Source organism: Pectinophora gossypiella, chromosome 24 (assembly GCF_024362695.1).
Source record: "Pectinophora gossypiella chromosome 24, ilPecGoss1.1, whole genome shotgun sequence".
Taxonomy (NCBI): domain Eukaryota; kingdom Metazoa; phylum Arthropoda; class Insecta; order Lepidoptera; family Gelechiidae; genus Pectinophora; species Pectinophora gossypiella.
Window position 1 is genome coordinate 6,947,994 of NC_065427.1, and position 14,971 is coordinate 6,962,964.

At 34.6% G+C, this 14,971-nt stretch overlaps 1 protein-coding gene across 6 annotated transcripts in view; it reads left to right on the forward strand.

The window, feature by feature from the left end:
- LOC126377805 (zinc finger protein castor homolog 1-like) overlaps positions 1-14,971 on the forward strand; it is a 132,758-nt gene that overhangs the window by 26,401 nt on the left and 91,386 nt on the right. Inside the window, exon 1 of one of the 6 annotated variants that reach the window (XM_050025658.1) lies at positions 9,326-9,389. The exons of the other annotated variants lie outside the window; for them this stretch is intronic. The gene's annotated coding sequence lies outside the window, so the exon portion shown is untranslated. Of the gene's footprint in view, positions 1-9,325; positions 9,390-14,971 lie in introns of those variants that run through there. 6 annotated transcript variants of the gene reach the window in all.

Consider the following 14,971-nt stretch of genomic DNA (forward strand, 5'->3'; position numbering starts at 1 on the left):
AAACTTTACACATTTTGCATTAAAGTTAGGATGTTAATATTATCAACAAACAAATTTCTACTTAATTATCAAATATACCTACCTATTTATTTTTAGTAGGAACTGTAACTGTGATTTGAAGAGGTCACATTTTCACATTATAATATGTAGGTAATTCTTTATGCTACAGGAAATTACCTACCTATATCTTACTAGCCAATACCAACCCACGGCTGGACAAAATCATCGCCACAACTTCTCCAATCATTACAGTAACAAATACTTATCTTAAGTTATACCACCCCGAAACCATATTCATTGTTAATGAAGACATTTTGGCAAAGAACGAACGTGGTGTAGAAAGTACTTGACGAAATAAAACGCCCACTGCGACTCTTGGCACGGCGAAAAATACCTACAGCCACAACACTAGCATAAAATAACACCCCCTTCCCGAAGACGTAATGACGAATTTTCTAATTCAAACTCTGTATGACGTCACTTAATAACGCACATGCGCAGTCACAATAACATAGGAACTCACGCGCATACAAAGTGTGCGACAGGTGCTCGGGTGCATTCCCGCGCGTTGTGCGAAAACGAGAAACGCCGATTAAAATGAAATACGCGAGCCATAGGGCCGGCGCTAGACTTTTACCGCTCTTCGAAATTCAAATTCAAAAATATTTTTAATTTGGTAGGTAACATAGTTACACTTTGAATTGTCATTTTTTACACAACGAACGTCTCATCCGCCTAAAACTACTGCAGCTTCTCACAACCTGTATAGCCGGGGAAAAGAAGCTGCAAGAAGAACCTCCTTAAAATTCGATGTTCTTAATAATGAAAGCCGAGATTTGAAAGTTCCGATTTCTTTACAGGAGCAACTGTCTGCCAGACCTTCCAACCCGAAGGGAAAACCAGCCCAATGGAGTACTTAGTTTATTTAATCAGTTATACTTCACCTTAACATGTTATATCAGTTATCAGTCATTAAAATGTAATCAGTTCATTTTTACTAAACGTCAAAACACGAAATTACTTTCGAATTTGTATGAAAAAGCAACTTGTAATGTGTCGTCAAAGAAAAACGCGACAAAATGTCGGACATATTATTACGTTTTTCTTGATTAAAATTCATAAGTTAAATAGAAAAAAAAAAGCTTTTCGTCTGTTTTAAATTTTTATTTATTTAGTCATCAGAATTTCATTATTTATCTTTGGAAAGTACCCAATTACAGGTTAGGTTAGGTGGGGACACTACAAAAAATACTTTGTGATCCCTAGTCTGGTTAGGACGTTACAGGCATCACCTGATTGTCTTAACTAAGCGGCTCAATAATAACCCTGACACCAGGGTTGATGAGATTAGGTAATCTAACTCGCAACCCATACGATAGAAGAAGACAGGTTAGGTCACATAGAAAGACAACCCATATTGTTTAACCCTATTCTTGTTTTCTTGTGTTCCAAAACTGAAATAGTTTCCTAGCTCCATTTCTGCAGTTAATTAATATGGCCCATACACCGTCGACGAAATATTGTTGTTATTTATGTGTCTGCATTGCGACAATTAATCTTGATGATACTGATTCCTGAATTCAAAGTAACTATTTTAGTGACCAACTGTTTATTACACCTGGGGGGTTAAAATGGCCACATCGAAGCAATTCACCTAAGAAAACAATGTTGCAATTTGACATTTGCGCATATAAAAGTAAGTGCGCAATGCAACCCGAAACTCTTCTATCTTCTTTGTTTTGCGATGGATGTACCTCTGACGAGCTAAAACTTGTTTATGTTAAGAGTAGAGCAACTCAAATATCCGATTGGTAATAATTGTCAACTTTAAATAACCTAAGGAGCGGTAAATTTTAGGATGGGTGACCGCTCTGTAGAAAACAAAGGAACTGACATTTTCGGACTTGTCTATTGCAACGTGCTATTCGATTTAGGTCAGAGGACGCTCTGAAACTTACTTTCTCCTTTTTAAAATCTATAGTAGCTAGAGCGAAAATTAGGTACCTTAGACTTGATATGCCTGACATCTGTATCAACTTTGATTAAGTTACATATGTCGTGGCCAGATCTTAGAATTGATCATTTCAACTATATGGTCAACTTAAGAAGACTTTTTCATGAAATATGGCCATTTCATGAAATGATCGAACACGTCATGAAATGAACAATTCTAAGATAGTACAATTCTAAGATTCTAAGAGCCACGACACAGATAGTGTGAATTATGTTTGTCTGAAATCTGCTTTCTTAGTGAAGTTTTTTTTTAAAAAGCAAAAAGATCGATTTTACGACTGTTGTCAACCGAATACCATGACTGATCGTTTTAACACGCTCGTCAAAACGCGATTCATCCAATTGAATTTCTGAAGAAAAAACTTTACTAATAAATAATATAAAAAGATCAACAAATATACTTAATAACTTAGATAAAGAAGACGCACTAGTCGTCAAAATTTAACTTGAAGATAAACCACAAACATATTACACACCCATCGTCCGCAAAAAATGTTGGACACAATATTTTATGGTCATAACTTGTTGGTAACTAGTAATTTCTTCTTCAGAGAAAAATCTCACAACTTAACATTCGAACCTTTGCAATTCAAACATTAAATGAATCTACCCTTGCATCTGATGTGTGAGGTAGGATAAAGTATCACATGGCCAGAGTGTAAGCACACTTTTCTACAATTCTACAATCTACTTCAACATTCTAAGAATTCTCCACTCCTTCCAGATAATTTACTGACCAGTTCAAATTTAATAATTAGTGCAATAACTCCCGTCCCAAGATAATATCGACCGTCACTAACACGTAACATAAGAGAATTGTACTCGAATAGAACAACAAAACACATCACAGAAATAGCCGCGTCTACCGCGTTGTAACGATACACAGTATCGTCACTCTTGTTACGAGTACGTCTTTTGAAAAAGGAATAGCACTGGCCACTTTCAGACGTTCGAAAGGTTAGTTGTACGAATTGAAATGATTCGAAATTCGGAAAGTTATTTATTTTTTTACATTATTTGGAATAAGGAGCATCGATTCAATTGGTTGGTTAGTTCGAATTTGAATTCTGTTTTTAAATTATTGTAATAATCATTTATAATTATTATTTTTTTGTATTATTTTTAAATATTTATTTAAACTTTGTTTTATGGTAAATTACCTAATAGGTAAAAATAAAACAAAAACGGTGACAGTAGTTCAATTGATATTTTAAAGTATTTAATAGATTGGTAATAAAAATGACTTAGCATCAAACTCCTTTCCAGTAATCTGAAAAACATAATTCGACAATAAGTAGGTAAGTACAGACAACCGACTGTACGTCACTCTGGTTGACACTGAAACAGTCTTTGCACAATGTCGGCGTATACTTTACGATGGCAGGGTACATAAAACAGTTGTAAATGTCGTTTTATGAATGTATCCATAATAAACAAAACATTACCCACGGCGTAATGGTCTTGGTGATTTGCTAAAAGCATTATGAATCCTTAAGTCTTAATAGAAATATGGAATTGCAGTATAATGTGACAGGACACAGTCGTTTTGATATATTTTGTTAGCCTAACACGTTAGGTGGTAAGGTATAAAAGCAAACTGGAAACGCTCTATGTTGTGTATACTGAAGGGTTAACAAACAAGGAGACATTGATTAAAAAAAAACAATTATCGCTTTTTGTCATTTATTTACATTGCGCACTTGCTTTTATATGGACAAATGTCAAATTGAAATATTAATTGCTTTTTAGATGAATTGCTACAATGTGACCTTTTTAGGCCTCTTGATTCTGAGCATGTCATGACAAGTCATTTAAATGACCATTTTGATCTCAAACGATAATGGCCCCGATTCCTGCAGACACCGCCTAATTTTATTTTAAGTTATATCCGTCAGTTTCATATTCGTCGAAAAGGAAAGGGACGGATGATTCACAGCTCTTAATTTTAGGAAGAATGAGTAAATGAATGAATAACCCGATCGAATCAAAAAGGTACGTCACTGGTATTCAATCCGTTTGACATGCTGTCTGCTAACTGTGTCGGGTTATTGACTGATGTAAAATTTTTAGACGGTTGTTTTAGATTTGTGCTTAAAATTGACGTGTGTTCCATAAATTTTATGCTTGTCGATTACCCGTCCCTTTCCTTTTCGGCGGATAAGAAAATGACAGATATAACTTAAAATAAAATTAGATAGTATTTACAGGAATTAGCACCAATAAATAAGTAAAATTGAATATCGGTGGTCAGTCTAAAAAAATACTGAAATCATTTAGTTTCATTTACGTACGTACCTATAAACTTGAGACATAACCTTTGCTCAAGGAGTACATCTAAAAGCTTTGTCCGTGATACGTTTCTCATTCTTTCAAATCAAGGATAAGCAAAAGTAAAACTTCAAAAACTATAACGTCTCATACAACTTCTGAATCCTAATAAACATCGTCTTAACACAAAGCATTCGACCAAACCGCATTCACTTTTAACACAATAAGGTAAAAACCCTTCCATATTTAAATTCAACCCCAAAAAATCAGTTCCTAAACAGCTGGTTAATTCTCCCATCTTTTTATGCTCTCCATCTTTTTTTCACGTCTCAAATCTAATACGTAATATTATTTTGACGGCAACGCATCGTGCATTCGTCTTGACTTCCTGAGTCCTTGTTACTCGTGGAAACATTGTTATGTTTCCAATACATTGCGTAGTTTCAGAGAACGATAAATTTCATTGAAAAACTGAAACATTACATTAAAAACGTGCGTAATATAGAGGGATTTTCATTTAAACTAATATCTACTTATATTTATTTTTATATTTTATTCAGTCGTTAAATTATCGGTATTTTTTATTTCAATTTAAAAAAATAATTTATTCGTTTCGAATTATTATAAAAAATAATTCAATAATTTTAAAATAAAATTACGTCAATGTATATCGTATAAGCAATACAGTTGCAACACCACATCCTTCTTTCTTTCACTCCCAAGGACGTTCACCCCGATTTTTTTCTCCGAATCCGATCGCTTCCTTTTTAACCGAAGGTTTTTATTCGAATTTAATTGTTAAGGGTTAACTTTTTTCGATAATAATGTTGACAAGTCATTTTGATTAATTATTCTCCTATACATATTGTTCGACTTTTGTTCTTTTTTGAAATCATGTATGGGATATCTTTGTAAAAGTCATTTATTAATGTTTTGTGTTCATCAATTATTGAGTTTAATGATTAGACTAAGCGATATCTAAAAAGTCTCTTTTGACCTTCATCAGCTTTATCAATTATCATAGATAATGAAAAAATTTATACTTTTTAAACATTTATGATTTGTAGAATTGTTAACTCTTTATTTCCAAAAAGACAGATAGGATTACAGAGTTTTTTTTTATTACTTACCTAACAATGTATATCTCTCAGACATGACAATGTAACGTTTCAATAAAAACTGGACAAAAAAAAATAAAGCTCGTAACCCGTAGTTTAATCCTTCGCTCCACCAAATCGATCGATTTAAAAATTAAATCAACGTACGCCCGCATCACAGAAGATAACATGCCATACAAAAATAGTACAAACCATTGTATTACAGTTTCTCATAAAAAAAAAATACTTACAGAAAAACACCCACATCACCCTCACCCTAAAACGAGCTCCAAAAATATTAAAATAGTCAAAAGAGTTAAATTTAAAATGGAGGGGTTCAAAAAATTTAATCCCAAAACTAACGCAGCTGAGCGGATCTTGTTATAACTAGTTTTGACCGGATTTTAGAGATGCTTTTTGGGATATTTCATTTTTACGGAATCGTTTCTGGGATAAAAAGAATAGTAAATGGTGCTTAGGCGCTTATTCTATAACATGTTGCAGAAGTCAACATAAGAGCTTTCATCATTATCTCTAAACCTAAGTAACGATTGCCGCTCAAGGCAAATAAATGGTCACAACAAATTAATAGGTCCAGAAATCACTAGACAGCAATCAAAGTCTAACATCAATTTACACGAACATAATCATCTACTGCTCTTGATTTAGTTCAATTCTATTTATTTTTTTAATTTATTTAAAAAAATTAACCTACACTGTAGTCACCCATTAGCAATACCTATTCAAAAAGAATGCCCATTCGCGCTTTAAAAATAAAACTTAAAAATTCAAATTTTAAATTTCTTTTGTGACAAATGAACTTTAAACTTAAAATTCTTTGTTGAATTGAACAAAATAGTGGCAAAGGGAGCGCCATGACGAAAGCAATTTAAAAATGGAAGGGTTTCGCTTTTCGTTCCAATTTTAAAAAATGAACCCGCGACGAGTGATTTGACGATTCGGACGGATTGTAAAATGGAATATTGTATGCGAGAACGAACAATTTTATTATCTTCTTGATTTTATTTTTTAAATTATACTTTTTTTAGTTTTATTCGTCATTGTTTATACATAATTATTCGCAAACTCATTTCTAATTATCAATAAAGTGTCTTCGTTAAAAAGCTACCATAGATGCGTGTTGTCGTCTCCTCGTTTTCACATAGTAATTCACTCCATAACGAACACAGTAAAACAAATTATTAAAAATCTAAAATTAACATCACCGAAAAAGCCCCGGATAATGTTCCCAGCCACTTGAAATGTACTTTTAAGTAATTTTACGTGTGTACATAAACCCCTCCGCGCATTCACTCCGGAATAATACTCACGCACACAAGCCTCATCGTATATTACAACACACACATGTATACAGCCGCAGATGGTGATTCCATAAAATAATATTTCATGTAAAGCACTAACCGCCCGACCGAGGGCGGAAGGATTGAGTTCTATTTTTAAATTTTTATATTTCGAAGCAATTCCAACCAGCCAGCCTCTTTCTACTTAACGTTTTTTTTTTATTCGTTTAACGAATTCCGATTTCGTATTGTGCACGTTTTGTCATGACATGAACTTTACTGAAGGCCATTCGTATTGTCACGCAACATGTAAAAGTAATTATAAATTAGAACTCTAACAAAATGTCAATTTTAAAGTCGACCTCTAAACATTTCGTGGCCATTCGTCAATTAAAACGACCGACGTTATTAAAGGGAATAAAAAAGAAATAAATCTCGGAGCAAGTTTTAAAAAGCTCCGTTTCGGAGTAAAGAATGTTGTGTACAATCTCGGTTCGGACAAAAAAGTGACAACAAATAAAAAAGAGACGCAACATCGGCCGAAGAACAGATTATCAGCGCTAAAAGGGTTGCTCCCGCGCTCTTTCTTTTGTTCCTGCCAAATTCAAACTTGGGATCCGTACAAGGAGCGTTCGAATGCGAATTCTATTTTTGAATATTCTACCGAGAATTTTTAATTAATGCCGCTCGGGCGTGCTCGTATTTTTAAAATTCGTATTCTGTTTTAAATCGAGTCGATATTCAATTTTTGCGTTCGATTCGTTGTGTTTTTTTTATTTATGTTGTGCGATAATGACGTTTCGGTTTAAGTGCTTTATTTCGATTGCCGATTTTATTCCGATGTTCTCCTTGAAGGTCGGTAGTTTTAGTGATTAATGTTCGAGATATGTGGAGTGCTTTTTAAACGAAATATTGAATTTAATGATGTTTTGTAGAACTCTCCGCAATCTGTTTTTGTTTCGATGCGTGTAGGCGGGTCTACAGGCGGCTCTATATTCAATGACAACATAATGTTTCCACATCTAAGATAGATGTCTTAGTTTTATCGATTGCTTCGACCCATCAGTCTTGTGTCTCCGTTAACTATATCGTCCTTAATAAAAGGCTATTTGGTCGATAAAATTTTATAACCGCTACTTAAACGATCAACGAGCAATTTCGTGTATGATATCACAATATCACAATGAGCCCTCATAAGAATGAAATAAGACTACGGACTAAGATTATTAAAAGTTTATATAGAAAGTGACAGATAATGTCAGTGATGTCGATGTTTGAAGCTGACCAATTAGCTTGCGACAGTAAACTTTTTAGATCCGCGTTATCGACTCCCGCTAGCGTAGTAGACGTTTTTCCTCTTTCGGCGCTTATCACTAACTGCCCACTTCGAACAGCTTCCGTGTAGACGACAAACCACCCTGAGCCGAAAGTCGCGCCCGACTTGGCACAGTTATATGCATATTTTTTTACCAGACGAGAGCCCACAGAGCTTCCCATTTCCCCGACCAAGTAGCTAACGCCAAAGGCAAATCTACAATATATCACGACAAAAAAGTATGTTCGAAACGAAGATAGGTCTTTGACAGGGCATGCACTTTAAATGAGTAACCAATAAGTCGCATTAAGAGGTCACTTGACGCATAGCATCACACGCCAGCATACCCGAGTCATTGACCCCGATACACAAATATGGAATTATTATAGCAATCGTCAATGGAATTCTAATATTTGAACAAAAGGGCACGCTTGTATTCCCAATTGGGGGAGGTAGAACTAACCGAAAGACTTTTGAAAACCTGCAAGTATCTATTTAACTCCTTACTTTTGAATTAAAGACTTAGTTTTAAATTAAATTTTATTCTGATCTTAAGATAAGTGATAAATCCAACCCAAAAGCAATTGATTCTGAAATGACAAGCATCATGAAATTTTATTATTCCTAACAAATAATTAATAATGCATTTATTATTACAGAATATTATAATGGAATGAATGTTCAAAGTTTTTGTACTCATCCCATAGCCGTATGGGACGTTACTATATTTATATTAGCGTAGGTATTGTTTCTTCGAATGTTAATATTCGTAGAAACAATATCGCATCGTCATAATAACGAACCTAAAATATACTTTTCATAATAGAGTACTCACACAGTGACGTTTAAAGTTCGAACCAATAATAATCATTCGTTCGTATAATGGCCTCGCTTAATATTCCATTTTCGAAAATATTTGAACCGTCATGCTCGTTCTATTCCTTTGTATCGACCAATACGGCTGCTGTTGAATAGCTATCAGATTTTGAATTTGGAAGCGATCGGAGATTCTTATTGGGTTTGAAAATTCGAGTTAATTTTTAATTGTAGTTTGTTTTTGGTGTTTTGTTTGGTAAAAGAAATAAAGTTTAGTTGGCTATTAATATTGTAAAAGTCAAAATCTCAAAATGGTGTCATTAATTTATTATCCTACAGGATATCAATATAAGCACAGAACTTATCTCGTCAAATTATTATTCTAAACACTGAAACGGAAAGCGGCAACAAAATTAATTTTAGTCGCGATTACGGTGATTCTATCTTCATTGTTTCTATATTCGTGATACTTAATAGTATTGTTCTTTTTTCAGGTACAAACGGGATTAAATGATCGAGATGTCGAAAGATCGTGAATTAAGAAATGAAACTCGGGACGCGTCACAAACTCTCTCAAGAGTGAGTGTTTTATCTAATAAGAATATACTTATAGAAGTACAAAAACACGTTCTTTTTAATGATTTATCTCACTGCACCCCATATTACACATGCGTAATTTTATTAAAGTCCCCTCCTGTACGAGTTTATTTTAAAAATGGAAAGCTGAGCGTTCACAAAAATAATTGATGATGAGACTGGACTCTCACCCCCTTCGTAATCCCGTAGCTTGGGGATCAAACGAATGCAGACACAAACATAAAACACGTATAAGTAGTTTAAAACGCGCATGCATAAACGTATTGCGAATATTGTCGAAAATAAATGACTCTGAGAATGTATCCGAATTTGGTTTCCCCGAAAATCGTTATTGGCCGAAAAAAATGAGTGATCGCCGCGAAAGGGTTTAGAGAAAAAAGAAACAAACAATGAAATAATAAAATTTTATGTTCGAATGGCGGGCGCTAAACGCAATGACGTTCGATTTTCATATTTGGAATTCCGCGCGCGTCCAAATTTTTAAGGTCATAAATTTTTAAACGGCGCGTTCCAAATTCGAACACGGGAAGCGCTGACAGCTTTTATTAGAACGCTCTATTGCATTCACAATTACAATCGAATGTGTTAGTGTAATTACAATCGAGAAATCGGGTACACGGGTATTGATATTGAAAATACTGTTTTTGTCCGTCGATTGAAACAAAGCAATAATAATTCGTATGAAGTGACTTGCGTTTAGCGCGGTATTCTTTGTCTATTCATCTGTATTCACAAAACGGCTGTATTTTTTTCTGTAGTCGGTTTTCTAAGATAATTGTCGTTAATAATTGAGATTGGGGCTGCGATTGCGATGTATAGTCGCAGAGGTTAATTTGAGAAATAATTTCTCGATTAGGCAACGATGAGTATAAGCTTTGTAACACTGGCCGCTAATGATTTCCGTATACGGTGCGCGATGAAAACTAAAGAAAGAAAGAGGTTTGTTTCGTTTTAGCTGTCCAGTGACAGTTTCCGATGTCGAAGGCTTTATTTTTATCAGAAATGCAACAGTGAGGTGACTAAGTCCCAAAACTGTATTGTGGTATGAATAATTTATGAACAACTTTATACTTCCCGGCCCGTTTCGGCGCAAACGGACGTTTTTGGGTATAAATTCATCGAAAAACGCCTTTTATAAGACATTAACATTATTTATGTGTTTCGTACGGACAGATGAAACGAGATTGTCGAAAGTAACCGATTGTCCGCGGATGGCTTCGCAAAACCTGAAAATACTTGACACAGTTCCAAAACGATCTTTCAACAAAAACCTGAAAATGTTGTTCGCTGTCAAAGTTTTGCTTACTTTACATCGCGGAATAGAGAAGACAATAACATGAATGACTATCGATACGATCTGGCTTCGCCTAAGTACATTTTTTACCTTATAGAGAGTAGAAGATTCATCAACTTGTGACGCATAAAATATCGAGCAATAACAAACTACTACAGAAATAGATGATGAGATTTAACAAAAATATGCAGATTTACTCGGCACATAATAAACATATATGACAGCTTTTAAATTAGTGCTGTCCTTCACTTACAATAGGTACAAGAAAGAGATGGAGCTAGTTTGAGTCCTGTCAAATTAAAGTAAAATTAAGTTGGTCTGAATTGGCATTAATGTGGTACAACAGTGATAAGGTCACGAACTCAGCATCGCGTCGATTGTCGGAGAAACAGACGGTGTTTTTCAGTGCTGGACTTCGCTAAGCCGTCTTAGAGAAATACAGATGATAACTTACAACCGAATGCAAATCCAATACGTGTTCAGACTCCCCTTTGTACTGTGAATACCTAAAACTTGTAAACTTACGATTTATTAGTAAAAAGCCCGAGTTCCTGTTTTAGTTATTCAAATATCTCAAAAGAGTCAATAAACAAATGTCGACGATTAATTTTGTTATTTATCTTTTAAAAGCCCGAATCGGAAGCGGTTATATCAGCTCTCGCATTATTCAAAGTTAACATTTTTAAGAAAATAGATTAGCTACCAGCCTCTATTTGGGAAAGAAAAACAAATTGAATATTTCAATTTGGAACATTTGCGTTTGAAACGTAATCGAGATCGAGAAATCAAGTTTTGTGTTCTTAAAAACGGACGAGTTATTCGAATATGCTGTTCGTCAAATATTCGATCGAATATTTATGTAGAACTAAAATTTCTGTTTAAAAAATGGAATTCTCATGAATTCCTTAAATTTTTATGAATTCCATATTTAGGTACCTACTAAAAAAACATTACGTCTTTTGCAACGAATCCAAGCCATTTCTGATTGATCTGCCAAAAACTTTTGAATAATGGAATCGATTTTAATTTTCGAACAATTTTTTTGCCTAATTAATGTCACTAAAAATGCTTTTTGTCAATTTTGTTGTGTTTTATGTACAATAAAGAGTTATTGTATTGAGATAAAGTAACTTTTGTACTACATTCATCATTGTAGGTACTTAATAACTTATTTAAAAAAAAATGCGCTGAACCACAAAGTTTTTTACGAGTGAAGTTTCTTATTTCATTAATTTTAGCTTACTAATTCTGAATTCCTTTACGTACAGGATATAGCCACCAAAGAGTCGTTTTTGTATGTAACCTTATACGTTTAACCGTTACCTAGTCGGTAAGAACTAAAGCTAATAAACGGATATCATAATACTGCGTTCCAATTCACAATCCAAAAACAATCGGAAAACGCTCGCACGTCGAAGCGATAACGAAACGAATACGAAATTTTAAATAGTACCATTCTAACTCCGTTTTCAAATATGGAATGTCCGATTGTTTCCCGTTTTCGCTCGTAGTTACCCGACAAACTTATCACTGCGCTCGAATAAATCGAAATCAATAACAACAACCATCTGTTATTAGTTTTAACGACTGCAACAATAAACTTGTCGTTCCTTGTGGCCGACAAACTTGTTTTTGCGTTTATAAAATTGGAAACTAATTAGGAATGTTCGACAATGTTGTTATTGTAACTGAAAATGTAAAGTTGTCGGACGATGGTTTTTAATATGCGGGTTACGCATGCGCGTTATTGAAGTTTCACAATGGATTCATGGCAAAATGGCGGATAGAATTATGCTCGAAAATTATCGGAAGAGTTTTAAGAATTAATCGATAATAATGTACTTATTAAAACAATTTTTCATAGGCTATTTTTATTTATCGATTGTCTGTTTTACATCTGTTTCGCCATTAACTATCATTTAACAATAATTGTTCTATACTCGTTTGCGAGGATCTTGAAAACTGTAATTAAGAATTAATAGTTTAAGATAAGTACAACAATTGCCATAAAAAGGTTATGGTATGTTCATTATGCTGTTAAATGGATGCGGTTAATTATTTTTTATTGAAGATACTTTTTTACTTATAAAGACGAAGTAGTTGGCGCCAAAATGACATTACCGGGCCACCTAGCGGAAACGATTTGCAGCTTGTTAATGAAACAGACATAAAGTCAGGCTTGTAATTCTTATTGGGATAGATAGAGCTACTAACAAGTCTGAAAATACCAGCATATCGCGCGCGACGCGATAAACGTGCGAACGTTGGTTTATTTATCGCGGAGCCTGTAGAATAATAATTAGTTCATTTATCGAGTCAAGTGCGATATAGCTACTGGTAATTTCTTTATATTGCCAGTTCACTTATGTAAAATTAAACATGCGTTAAGTTCGACCACCAAACACAAAGCGGCCTAAGCTCCTTTAAGGCTTTATTGAGCTAAAAAAGTATTGAAATCGAATTTAATGTTAAGTTTAAATGTACTTTACTATTCACTTTAAAGTAACTAACTAGTGCACGACTTTACTTAGCACCGTGCGCTTAGACGTAGAACCTACTCGTAAGATTTGTATGAAATCTCTGTGGGGTGCTCCTAGGTTCGATTCTCGGTGGCCTCAATTATATAGGACACGAGCTTTTATCCATCGATCCGCAGTGGCTGGTAGATAATAAGAAAACCCAAATCGCTAACATATTCCATACCGAATCATACGCACAAAGGAATAATTGTGAATTTTAATAAGTTCCCATATTCGCAAGTCACGGAGTGCGAATCGCGGTTTCTACGGAAAAGTAGCTTTAAACGGCAATCAGTATGCCGGTCCTGGATTCGATTCCCGCTCACGTATCGGTGAAAATATTACGTGACACGTCATAATATTATTATTGCAACTTTCTTTGCCGTTTTTGGTTTTGAATACCTTCTGTGTCGAAGATTATTGTTCTTGTGCAGTTTTAGTAGTGTCGGGCCATAACGTTTTAATTTTAATGTCTGTGTTGTAATAGATCAGATAAGTGAATTTTAATTGCTGATTAGATACATACAATGTAAGAACGCGCTAATAAAATATCAATCGATCGCTAGTATGGACCATACTCCACTACGCTGCGCCATTGCGGACTGGCAAAGGGCATAGCATTCATTCTTATATATTTTTTTTACAATTAGGTACCTTGTCACTTAGTATACTTAACCCGTGCTTGATTAAAAAAAAAGAAAAAGGGAAAAATACCTATAACTAATCTTTTTTTAAAGTGTTAAAAAAAGATCCCGAAGATCCTCTTTTATTTGAGGTCGGATAAAAGTACGCGATTTTTTTACTCCAATATCAAGTGTGTGGAAGTTATCTCCTAAAAACTTGTGCTCACCCCGAATTTATGTCCGTAAATTAAATATGCATGGATGTATATTTTAAAAGTGAAGTACGCACTTGAAACCTAACAACTTTTTACTGAATATTGATTTTTCCAAAATGGCGTCCTCTCGCGAAAACTATCCCCACGGCAAACATGGTTTCACCCCATTTTTGAGAGTGTTAGTGTCAAATTTTCCATAGGGCAGCGTCCACTGCGTCAACCCTTCCGAAAAAAACTAAAAATAAAACGGAGGGGACTTTTAAAATCGTTATTATAATCTTGGACGCCATTTTTGAGTAAACCCACTGGGTACTGTCGGACAAAAAAGTGTTTTAGAGAAAATAATATTTTAGTTACCTCATAATAATAAACAGTTTATTGTGTGGTGTACATAATAAATACTAAGTACCTATATAATGGTGCTGATTCCTGTACACTCAAAAATAAGGCCTCTTGCTTCTGCCCAGTCCAGTAGGACGATGAAGACTGATATTACCTCATCATCATCCCCCTAGCATTATCCCGTTTTTCACAGGGTCCGCTTACCTAACCTGAAGAGTTGACAGGTCCAGTTTTTTACACAAGCGACTGCCTGCCTGACCTTCCAACCCGCAAAGGGAAAACCAGCCCAATACAGGTTAGGTTACATACCTCCGAAAATGCATCGGGAATGTGGGTTTCCTCACGATGTTTTCCTTCATCGTTTTGCACGTGATAATCATTTATAATCCAAACATGAATTCGGAAACAAATTCGACGATCATTGGTTTAGGCCTGTGCTGGATTCGAACGTGCGACCTCAAAGTAAGAGGCAAGCGTTCTACCAACTGGGCTACCACGGCTCTTATATTGTTTTTTTTTTTATTTTAGTTACCTACGGAGAAAAAATATAATGAAATTTACTGGATTAGTT